We start from the raw sequence: 10,013 nt of genomic DNA on the forward strand, positions 1-10,013 counted from the left end.
AACAAATGAGCTTTGCCATGTCCAATAAAACTTTGTTTACAAATACATGTGGTAGGCTGGATTTGGGCCTCAGGCCAAAGTTTTCTGACTCCTGGCATAGTATATGGGCACTATAGTCTTCTTTTTTTTTAAAATATAAATTTATTTAATTGGAGGCTAATTACTTTATAGTATTGTAGTGGTTTTGCCATACATTGACATGAATCCGCCACGGGTGTACACATGCTCCCCATCCTGAACCCCGCCTCCCTCCTCCCTCCCCATCCCATCCCTCTGGGTCATCCCAGTGCACGAGCCCCACGCACCCTGTATCATGCATCAAACCTAGACTGGTGATTCATTTCATATATGATATTATACATGTATCAATGCCATTCTCCCAAATCATCCCACCCTCTCCCTCTCCCACAGAGTCCAAAATACTGTTCCATACATCTGTGTCTCTTTTGCTGTCTCACATACAGGGTTATCATTACCATCTTTCTAAATTCCATATATATGCATTAATATACGGTACTGGTCTTTTTCTTTCTGGCTTACTTCACTCTATATAATAGGCTCCAGTTTCATCCACCTCATTAGAACTGATTCAAATGTATTCTTTATAATGGCTGAGTAATATTCCATTGTGTATATGTACCACAGCTTTCTTATCCATTCGTCTGCTGATAGACACCTAGGTTGCTTCCGTGTCCTGGCAATTGTAAACAGTGCTGCGATGAACATTGGGGTGCACGTGTCTCTTTCAATTCTGGTTTCCTCGGTGTGTATGCCCAGCAGTGGGATTGCTGGGTCATATGGCAGTTCTATTTCCAGTTTTTTAAGGAGTCTTCACACTGTTCTCCATAGTGGCTGTACTAGTTTGCATTTCCACCAACAGTGTAAGAGGGTTCCCTTTTCTCCACACCCTCTCCAGCACTTATTGCTTGTAGACTTTTGGATCGCAGCCATTGTGACTGGCGTGAAATGGTACCTCATTGTGGTTTTGATTTGCATTTCTCCAATAATGAGTGATGTTGAGCATCTTTTCATGTGTTTGTTAGCCATCTGTATGTCTTCTTTGGAGAAATGTCTATTTAGTTCTTTGGCCCATTGTTTGATTGGGTCGTTTATTTTTCTGGAATTGAGCTGCAGGAGTTGCTTGTATATTTTTGAGATTAATTCTTTGTCAGTTGCTTTGTTTGCTATTATTTTCTCCCATTCTGAAGGCTGTCTTTCACCTTGCTTATAGTTTCCTTTTTGTGCAAAAGCTTTTAATTTTAATTAGGTCCCATTTGTTTATTTTTGCTTTTATTTCCAATATTCTGGGAGGTGGGTCATAGTCTTCTTTATAGTATATGGGCAGTGGGCCCAGAAGCTCTTGGTTTGATTGGCCAGTTCTTAGCTGTGTGACTTACCCTTTATTGAGTCTCCATTTCTTCAGCTGTAAAATGGGATCCATAGAAGAACCAGCCCCATGGGGGTTATGTTGATGTTAAATGAGATCACGCAGGACTTCCCAGGTGCCTCTAGTGGTAAAGAACCTGTCTACCAGTGCAGTAGACATAAAAAAAGGGAAAGTGAAAGTTGCTCAGTCATGTCCGACACTTTGTGACCACATGGACTATACAGTCAATGGAATTCTCCAGGCCAGAATATTGGAATGGGTAGCCTTTCACTTCTCCAGGGGATCTTCCCAACTCAGGGATCAAACCCAGGTCTCCCGCATTGCAGGCAGATTCTTTACCAGCTGAGCCACAAGGGAAGCCCAAGAATACCAAAGTGGGTAGCCTATCCCTTCTCCAGGGGATCTTCCCAACCCAGGAATCGAACCGGGGTCTCCTGCATTGCAGGCAGAAACATGGGTTCAATCCCTGGATCAGGAAGATCTCCTGATGCGAGGGCATGGCAACCCACTCCAGTGAGATCACACAAGTAGTTCTACAAAGTGCCTAAAAATAGTAAGGGCATGCTGCTGCTGCTGCTGCTGCTAAGTCGCTTCAGTCGTGTCGGACTCCGTGTGACCCCATAGATGGCAGCCCACCAGGCTCCTCCGTCCCTGGAATTCTCCAGGCAAGAATTCTGGAGTGGGTTGCCATTTCCTTCTCCAATGCATGAAAGTGAAAAGTGAAAGTGAAGTTGCTCAGTCGTGTCCGACTCTTAGCGACCCCATGGACTGCAGCCTACCAGGCTTCTCCATCCATGGGATTTTCCAGGCAAGAGTCCTGGAGTGGGGTGCCATTGCCTTCTCCCAGTAAGGGCATAGAAAATGTTAAAGAGGAGAAGAAACCTAGCAGTGCATTTCAGTCTTCTTTATACAGGAATCTTGAGGTTTAAAGTTTTCTTTTTTTAAATTTTATTTTACTTTTGCTTGCACCACACAGCAGGTGGGAATCTTAGTTCCCCAGCCAGGGATTGAACCTGTGCCCTCTGTGTTAGAAGCACAGAATCTTGACCACTGGGACCTCAGGGAAGTCCCAGTAATCCTGAAATTTGATTATAATCATTTTAAGGTTAAGAAGGACAGATCAGCAAACCACAGTTTTTGAAGGACCACTGCAATCACAATTCCACAACAAATGTAATGTAAACTAGTTATATGTTAGCTTTTAACACACAAGAAAAAGTTGATGAGATCGTAGGAAGCCCTACGTGGCCAGTATTGTTTATTCTTTGGATGGTTTGACTTCTTGGAAATTTTGTGTTGTTCCCTTTCTGGAAGTGAGTTAGACATTTACCTATTTTGGGGGGATGTATAGTTGGGCTCCCCACCCCCAAACCCACCCAGGATAGCTGAAGTGTAAGGAATGATTTCGCAAAGTGAAATGTAACAAGCACTTATTGAGTATCTGCTGTATGTTCACACTGTGAAAGGTGTCGTGACCACAGAGGGCATTTCTGTAATCATGGACCTGGTGGTGGAGTTGAAAGAAAAATACATCCATGTGTGAAAGAGTCAGGCACAGTGCTCAGGCAGTATATAAATAACTGAAATAAGTAAATAAATAAATAAAGACATAAATAAATAAGTGAAGGCTTGTGTGATGCAGGGGGCACTGTGTAAAGGTACTGAGGAAATTCAGCATGAAGACAGAAGTCCTATCAGATGGTCTTAACCAGTGAAAGCTTCAGGAAGTAAAATCTGGATTGGGGCCCTTGCGAGGGTAGTTCATCTTAGCTGGGAAAATCTCTTTGCTGGGAAATACTTCTCCCTCCTTCCCCATAGGCATCAAGTTTAATTTTAGATGGATAAAGTATCTCTTTATTTAAAAAACTGCTCCAAATCACTAAGGCAGTGATGTAAAAAGGTGGGACTTGGTGGTGATAGCCCAGGGTAACAGTCATGGCTTTAGGCATTGAGTTTGCTTCACATTTCAGAGAACTTACAAGTCAGAGTGATTTATTTATTCATGAAAACATGCCATGCACATCGCTACTCATGCCTGAAATTCTTGTTGTGGGTGGTCAGGCTGCTCTGGTGAGAAGGATGGTGGGCAGAGGGAGGTGAGGAGTACTTTCTCCATTAGAATTGCAATTCCACCAGGCAGGCAGGCATTTGGGGCTTTTGGATTCATTGCCGTATACCCAGCATACTGGAACCGAATGTGCTGCCAAGTCGGAGCTCAATAAATTACTTTCTGAGTAAATGAGCAAAGGAAATATTTGATGTGTACCTGTTGCCTTAAATTTGATATTGAGCATTCAAGCGGAGTAGTCTAATGACAGAATGGACGTGAAACAAATCAGAATAATCCATAGGTGGGGGTGTGATAAGTCTTCAGAGGGGCAGAAATGAGAGAACCAGCTGTCCGTCTTAGAGTTCAGGAAGGTTTCAGATGTGCTTTGTAGGAACTTGGTCTTCAAGGATGGGTGGAATTATGGCAGGTATGTCAAGGCACAGAGCACAGGGAAGGGCATACCTTGCAACAGGAAGAGCTGGGCAGAGGCATGGTGGGATTAAAGAATGAGGCAGATTCAGAGAACACTTAACAAGCCTCTTGTGATTGAAGCGAAAGGTTCTAGAGAAGGGTTATTGATACACATATCCAGAGCACCTTGGCAGATGATTTTCTGATGTTCTTTGATGCTGCTGCTGCTAAGTCGCTTCAGTCGTGTCTGACTCTGTGCAACCCTATAGATGGCAGCCCACCAGGCTCCTCTGTCCACAGGATTCTCTAGGCAAGAATACTGGAGTGGATTGCTATTTCCTTCTCCATCCTTTGATGCAAGGACCACAGTTTCTTAGAGTTCCTTCCTGCACTCAAAGATCAAAGACCACTTTGGGGTTCCCAGCCTTAATGGGGAAAGAGGAGAGAGGACTCTAGTGCTCATTCTTGTCGTCGGCAACTCTCCTCACCCGGCCTGGCTTCAGTGGTGTCCACATGGAGTGTCACGTGTCACATGTGGGCACTGTGTCTTTTTTTTTAATACACCCAGTGTATTTTCTGCAACTTGTAGGAACTGACATTTCCGGCTTTAATTAACAGCTACCATTCACTGAGGGAGCGTGATTCAATTGCCAGACCCTGTTCTAAGGGCTTCATCTCTAGTTCTTGGTATGGAATGCGTATAATAGCCCCGTGAGATAAGTATCCCCGTGAGGTAAGTATCCCTGTGAGACAAGTATCCCAGTGAGACAGGGATTTTAATCCCTACCTTACTGTCTGCAGGCAGGGACTTTATCTCTTTTGTTCCTTGCTGTCTCCCACACCTTGAAAGGTTCTTGGCACATAGTAGGTGCTCGAGTTTGAAAAGATTAATTGAGGGCAGACATTATTTGACCACCTCATACTGGTTCTGTGTGGGAATTAGAAGCCAAGACTGAATGATTTCAAAGTGCGGATTCTTCACCCTGCGTGATATCACCTCCCTGAGGCCTAGAGGAGGAAATCGCAGTGTTTTTCTGACTTGAGGTCTCCGTGTTTTCTTTTCTTTTCTTTTTTTTTTTTAACTGTTAGTTTAATTTATTTATTTGGCTGCACCAGGTTTTAGTTGCTACATGTGGGATCTAGTTCCCTGATTAGGAATTGAACCTGGGCCCCTTGGATTGGGAGCATGCAATCTTAGCTACTGGACCGCCAAGGAATTCTCAAGGGTTTTTTTTTTTTTTTTTTTAATATTCTAGCTGTGGGATGCCCACACAGATACTTTTGGTCACTCTCTAATCTGTTCTGGATAAAAAGTTATAATAAGTCAGGTGCTGTTTAGAAATGGCTTTGTGTTTTATGCTTGTGCAACAGTGTGCCTGTTCACTTCTCCCGATTTCACACCTGCTAAGAGTGCTTGCTTTGCCCAAGATTGAGATCCCCTACTATAACCTAACTCTGACAGACTGGAAAATTTGTGACTTGGAGCCTGAACCCTCTCCTGGAGTCTGGGTCAGGCCTGAGTTTGGAGAAGCCCCAAAGTTGGAAATATAGGGGCTCAGCCACTGAAACTCATGTGAACAATGGACAAAAACAGTCCAAGGATTTACTGAACAAGGACAGGCCATTCCATTCACAGATATGTCCTTATCCTCTGTACTGTGAGCAATGAGAGAGTTCTTTGCCCCAGGGAGCTTCTAGTCTGCTGGAGGAGGTAAAACTTCTGGAAGTGGGGCAGAATGTGGTAAGAGCTTTGATTGAAGCTACACGAACTGGGAGGAGAGAAGAGATAGATGGCTTTTGAGTGCCTCACAGGCTTTTCTGAGATCCTGGATCCTGGATCTGGAAGAACACAATAGCATGGGTGATCTTGTGATCTTCTACTGATATGAGTTGAACATAGCCCTGGTCCAGTAGGCTTGCAATCCAGTTTATGGAAACAAAGCAGAACATAGACAAAGGGAAAGAGGTGATGAAAGGGAGATGTTTGAAATAATTAGTAACTCCAGCACGTGTGCCCACCACCTCCTCCTATCCTCATCTCCCAAGGTTACCAAAAGGTAATTTCATAAAGATATGTAAAGATGTTTTCTGCAACCCTCCATCATTTTAATTACCCTTGGGGCTCCCATCTGTGGACAATGAAGATACTTGTAGGAAGAGAGAGTTTCTGTGGGGGTTTGTGTGAATCTGTGGTTTGAGGACTGGTCACGAGGGTTGTTTTTTTTTTTTTTTGACAACAGAGCAGTTTGTTTAAAATGTTTAAAACATGCACACACACGCACACACACACACCTGCTCCAAACTCTGGTTTCTTACTGTAATGAGAAGGAAGGTTTCAGAGGTCAAACGCTGGCTCTTTCTACTTCTCATTTGAGATTTTTGTGAGCCAGAAATCTTCTTCATCAAACAGCATTTTCAACATTACTGGGCTGTGTGTTTTCTGGGGGCTGTTGTGCCTTCACAGAGGTTTTGAAATGTAACCACACTTCAGGATGAAAATGTGAAGTGAAAATGCTAACGTAGTAAACACCAATAGTAGAAGTGCTGTTACTGGCCTTTCTGCTTGAAGGGTTTTGTGTTTTTGGTTTGTTCATTTATTTTTTGAAAAAAAAAAAAAAAAAAAAACCATCAAGCCTGCTTAGTCACTGCTCCCTCCCACCTGCCCAATTGAAGTTTCAAACCTTTCACCTTCACTCAGAATTCATGTGAATTATTAGCATCTGCTTGCGGGTTCGGTGAAAACACTTCATCAGCATTTTCTTCAAAAATTCTCATTTATTTTCTGGCAGTTTTGACTTGATATTTCCAGCTGGTGGTCTTTTCATTGTATTTTCTGGTTCTTAACAGACTATAGGCTTACCCTTAGAGTGAAAGAAAGAATCAGGACATAAAATATCTGGGCATGTCTAGCCCAACATACATTAAAAAAGAAAAAACCTATATATATTATCTTCCACTGTTTGGAATGAGATGATGCCACAAAATCTGATGAGTTATTTATTCATCCCTACAAATATTTTTTAAGCCCTGTGTTCCAGATAGTAAGATATAGGAGAGTGAACTAGACATTCAAAACCACTGCCCTGAAGGGACCTGTCTTCTTCTTCTTCTTCTTCTTGGTGTGTGTATATAGAAGATAGATAATTCAATAAATTAGCAAGACCTTTTCTGGCTACAGCAAGGTCCATGAAAGGAACAAACTGTCCGTCTCACAGGAAGGGGGCTAAGGTAGGGGAGCTGGATGTTCAGGTCATGGTCAGCGTTCAGAGTCCTTTATGGAAAATGGGTGGGGGCAGAGAGTGGGCAGGCGTCTCAGGCTCGTTTTGATATGGTTTAATGAAGAGTGCTGTAAGCGTTGTGTTCCCTTAGCATTTCGTGTTGAAACATAAGCCCCAGTGGGGTGGTATTTGGAAGTGGGGTCCTTTGCAAGGTGGTTAGGTCGTGAGGGTGGAGCTCTTGGGAGTGGGATTAGAGTCCTTATGAAAGAGACCCCAGAGAGACCCCTGGCCTCTTGTGTGAGGACACAGCAAGAACACGGCAGTCTAAGAACTACAGAATGGATTCTCACGAGACACCGAACTCTGCCAGAACTTTGATCTTGTATTTCTCAGCCTCCAAGAACCATGGGAGATATATGTCCATTGTTACAAGCCACCCAGTTTATGGCATTTGTGCTATAGCAACCCAAGTGAACAAGACAAAGAGTAATGGCTTGACATGAGACAAGGCTAACTTCAAATCTCAAATTTACTTCTTGGATGTCCTCTTAGCAAGAGGGAGGAGTAATCTCTACCATGCATAGTTGTTAAGAGGAATAAAGACGAGCACAGGGTCCCAGCGCACAGTCAGTGCTCTGTCAATAACAAGTGCTCTTATGAGTGTGAAGTGTCCTGTGTATAGCTAGATCCTCAATGAATGCAAGTTTGGAAGAAGGGGAATGGCTGATCATAAATGAAAATTAAAATCACCTAGTTTAATTGGTCCGCTAGCTGAGAGAAGTCCTGGAGGCTGGGTCAAAATAAGGGTCAAACAAAGAGTAGACGGCAGGCCTTAATAATTGCTGAGTTCTTTTCCCCTGCCTGCTTCCCTGCCTTATATATTTAACTGAATTTGTATTTTATTTATTAAGGGAGCAAATAAATCTCCAATATAAGTCATTCTTTTTGTGATTTGTCATTATTCAGCAAATCGTTTAGTTTTTTTTTTTTTTTTTAACATTATGTTTTAAATACTGTTAGGATTTATCTCTCTCTCTCCTGCATTAAAACAAAATGCTTTTGGGACCCAGAACTTAAATTCTTTTTGAGTTTTTTTTTTTTTTAAACTTCCTTTAAAATCTCTTCTTGATATAATAAGATATCTGGAATCATTTCAAAGGAGGACAATTGAAAGACTAAAAACTGACTTATCCAAGGATACTTACCCAGCTGGTTATGGAGAAGAGAATAGATTTTGGACCTTTCAGTTTACAGTGGGGAGGTCATATTTGGTTTTAACTAATGTGTAAAATTAGAGACCACTCAACAGTATGCATGCGGGCTGCATCGGAGCAGTCAGATCATTAAAAGTGTGTGTGTATAACAGAAAATAAGCACAAAGCCCCCTTTTCTGATTTGTTGTAAGAGTGGATTGCTTTTCAGCATCCTTTTACCTGAAAATTATAAAGTGCTTGAGGGCAGGCATTGGTGTTTAGATGTGTGTGTATGCGTGTGTCCATGTGTATACCTGTGCACGCTCATGGCCACCTCTCATGCCTTTCCCTAATGCACACTTGTACATCTCAAGGTCAGTAGGAGACTTGTTTATTTCATATAGGTGTTTTCCTTAGAATATTCTGGAGAAAAGTTTGAAGAGAGCCATCTGCATTGATCATAAAGTTAGGAAATTTGACGTATAAAATGATGCTGAGATAGGAATTTAAATTCCCTTTGTCAATTTCTTGCAAGGATTTTTTGAGGCCAATGTTTCCTACTCTTGCTTGAATATAAGCATCTCTTGGGGCGCAAAATTTGGATTGCCTGGTTTCTTTCCCAGAGATTGTCATTGACTTAGCCTGATGATAAAGCAGATTCTTAACACAGGAAATTAAGACGGGAAGAAGATAAAAGTTCACTTGGAAGAAGAGTATTGCAGGAATAGGGAACCGAGTTGGCAAAGTCTTGCAAGTTCAAAAGAGCATTGGAGAAAGGGGTGTTGTGACTCAAGGGTGTGGGTGGTCAGGTGGGGAAGATGAACTCCAGGAGGTAATTGACAGACATGTGGTCTAGGGCCTTGTGTATAAAGCTCAAGAGTGCTTCATGGTGGGCCTAGTGCCTCATTCAATGTGTATGTTTTTTTGTCCTTACTGATGATCACAAAAGTAACATTTGGCCATTAAAAACGGAAACATTTGTCGAATAAATTGATCCCCAAAGCAAAATGTTCCCATAATTCTACCCTGTCCAACTTCAGTGAAATTACTGTTGTAAAATGTTTGGTGAATCAGATACTATTCTTGTTCAGTCACTAAGTCGTGTCCAACTCTTTGTGACCCCATGGACTGCAGCTCACCAGGCTGTCCTTCAGTATCTCACGGAGTTTGCTCAAATTCGTGTCCATTGAGTCTGTGACACTGTCTAACCATCTCGTCCTGTCTCCTCCTGTCCTCAATCTTTCCCAGCATCAGGGTCTTTTCCAGTGAGAGCCCTATGAATCAGACAAGTGATGTAGAATTACAAATCTGGTGGTGGAATGCAGCAGGAAAAGGGTCCAGCTTAGAGATAAGGTGTGATGTCATTTCAGTGTTCCAGGCAGGAGATGAATTAGGCTCTCAATTAAGGCCTAGGATGATGCAGAAGAGGGGAGGCAGCCAAGAGATATTTAGACAGTGGAATGGATAGGACATGGGGGAGTGAGAAAGGCCGGGGGAACCAGAGGGACCTCTGAGGTTTCTGGCTGGATTAACTGGCTGGACAGGGGCACTGTATCCTTAAGGACACTTAGGATTCTAGTTAGTAACAGATCATGTGGTTGGAAACATGTCAAATTTGAAGGGCCCAGGGGTGTGTGTGGCTGAAGATATCTATTAGCCTTCTGGAATTTTGAAAGTGGAATTTAGGAGTGAGTTGGAATTTTAAGAGTATAGATTTGGAAGCCACAGAGACATGAACCGTCTCTGGGGGGGGG

The 10,013-nt window shown here is 42.7% G+C and overlaps 1 protein-coding gene and 1 long non-coding RNA gene across 2 annotated transcripts in view; both read left to right on the forward strand.

Annotated features, from left to right (window-relative positions):
• EXT1 (exostosin glycosyltransferase 1) overlaps positions 1–10,013 on the forward strand; it is a 316,914-nt gene that overhangs the window by 69,042 nt on the left and 237,859 nt on the right. The window lies entirely within an intron of this gene.
• On the forward strand, positions 2,250–9,996 carry LOC120878902. The gene is made up of 2 exons (XR_005724656.1): positions 2,250–4,581; positions 4,616–9,996. It is a non-coding gene; the product is annotated as an uncharacterized LOC120878902 (long non-coding RNA).

This window comes from Oryx dammah, unplaced genomic scaffold, assembly GCF_014754425.2.
Source record: "Oryx dammah isolate SB20612 unplaced genomic scaffold, SCBI_Odam_1.1 HiC_scaffold_19, whole genome shotgun sequence".
Taxonomy (NCBI): Eukaryota; Metazoa; Chordata; class Mammalia; order Artiodactyla; family Bovidae; genus Oryx; species Oryx dammah.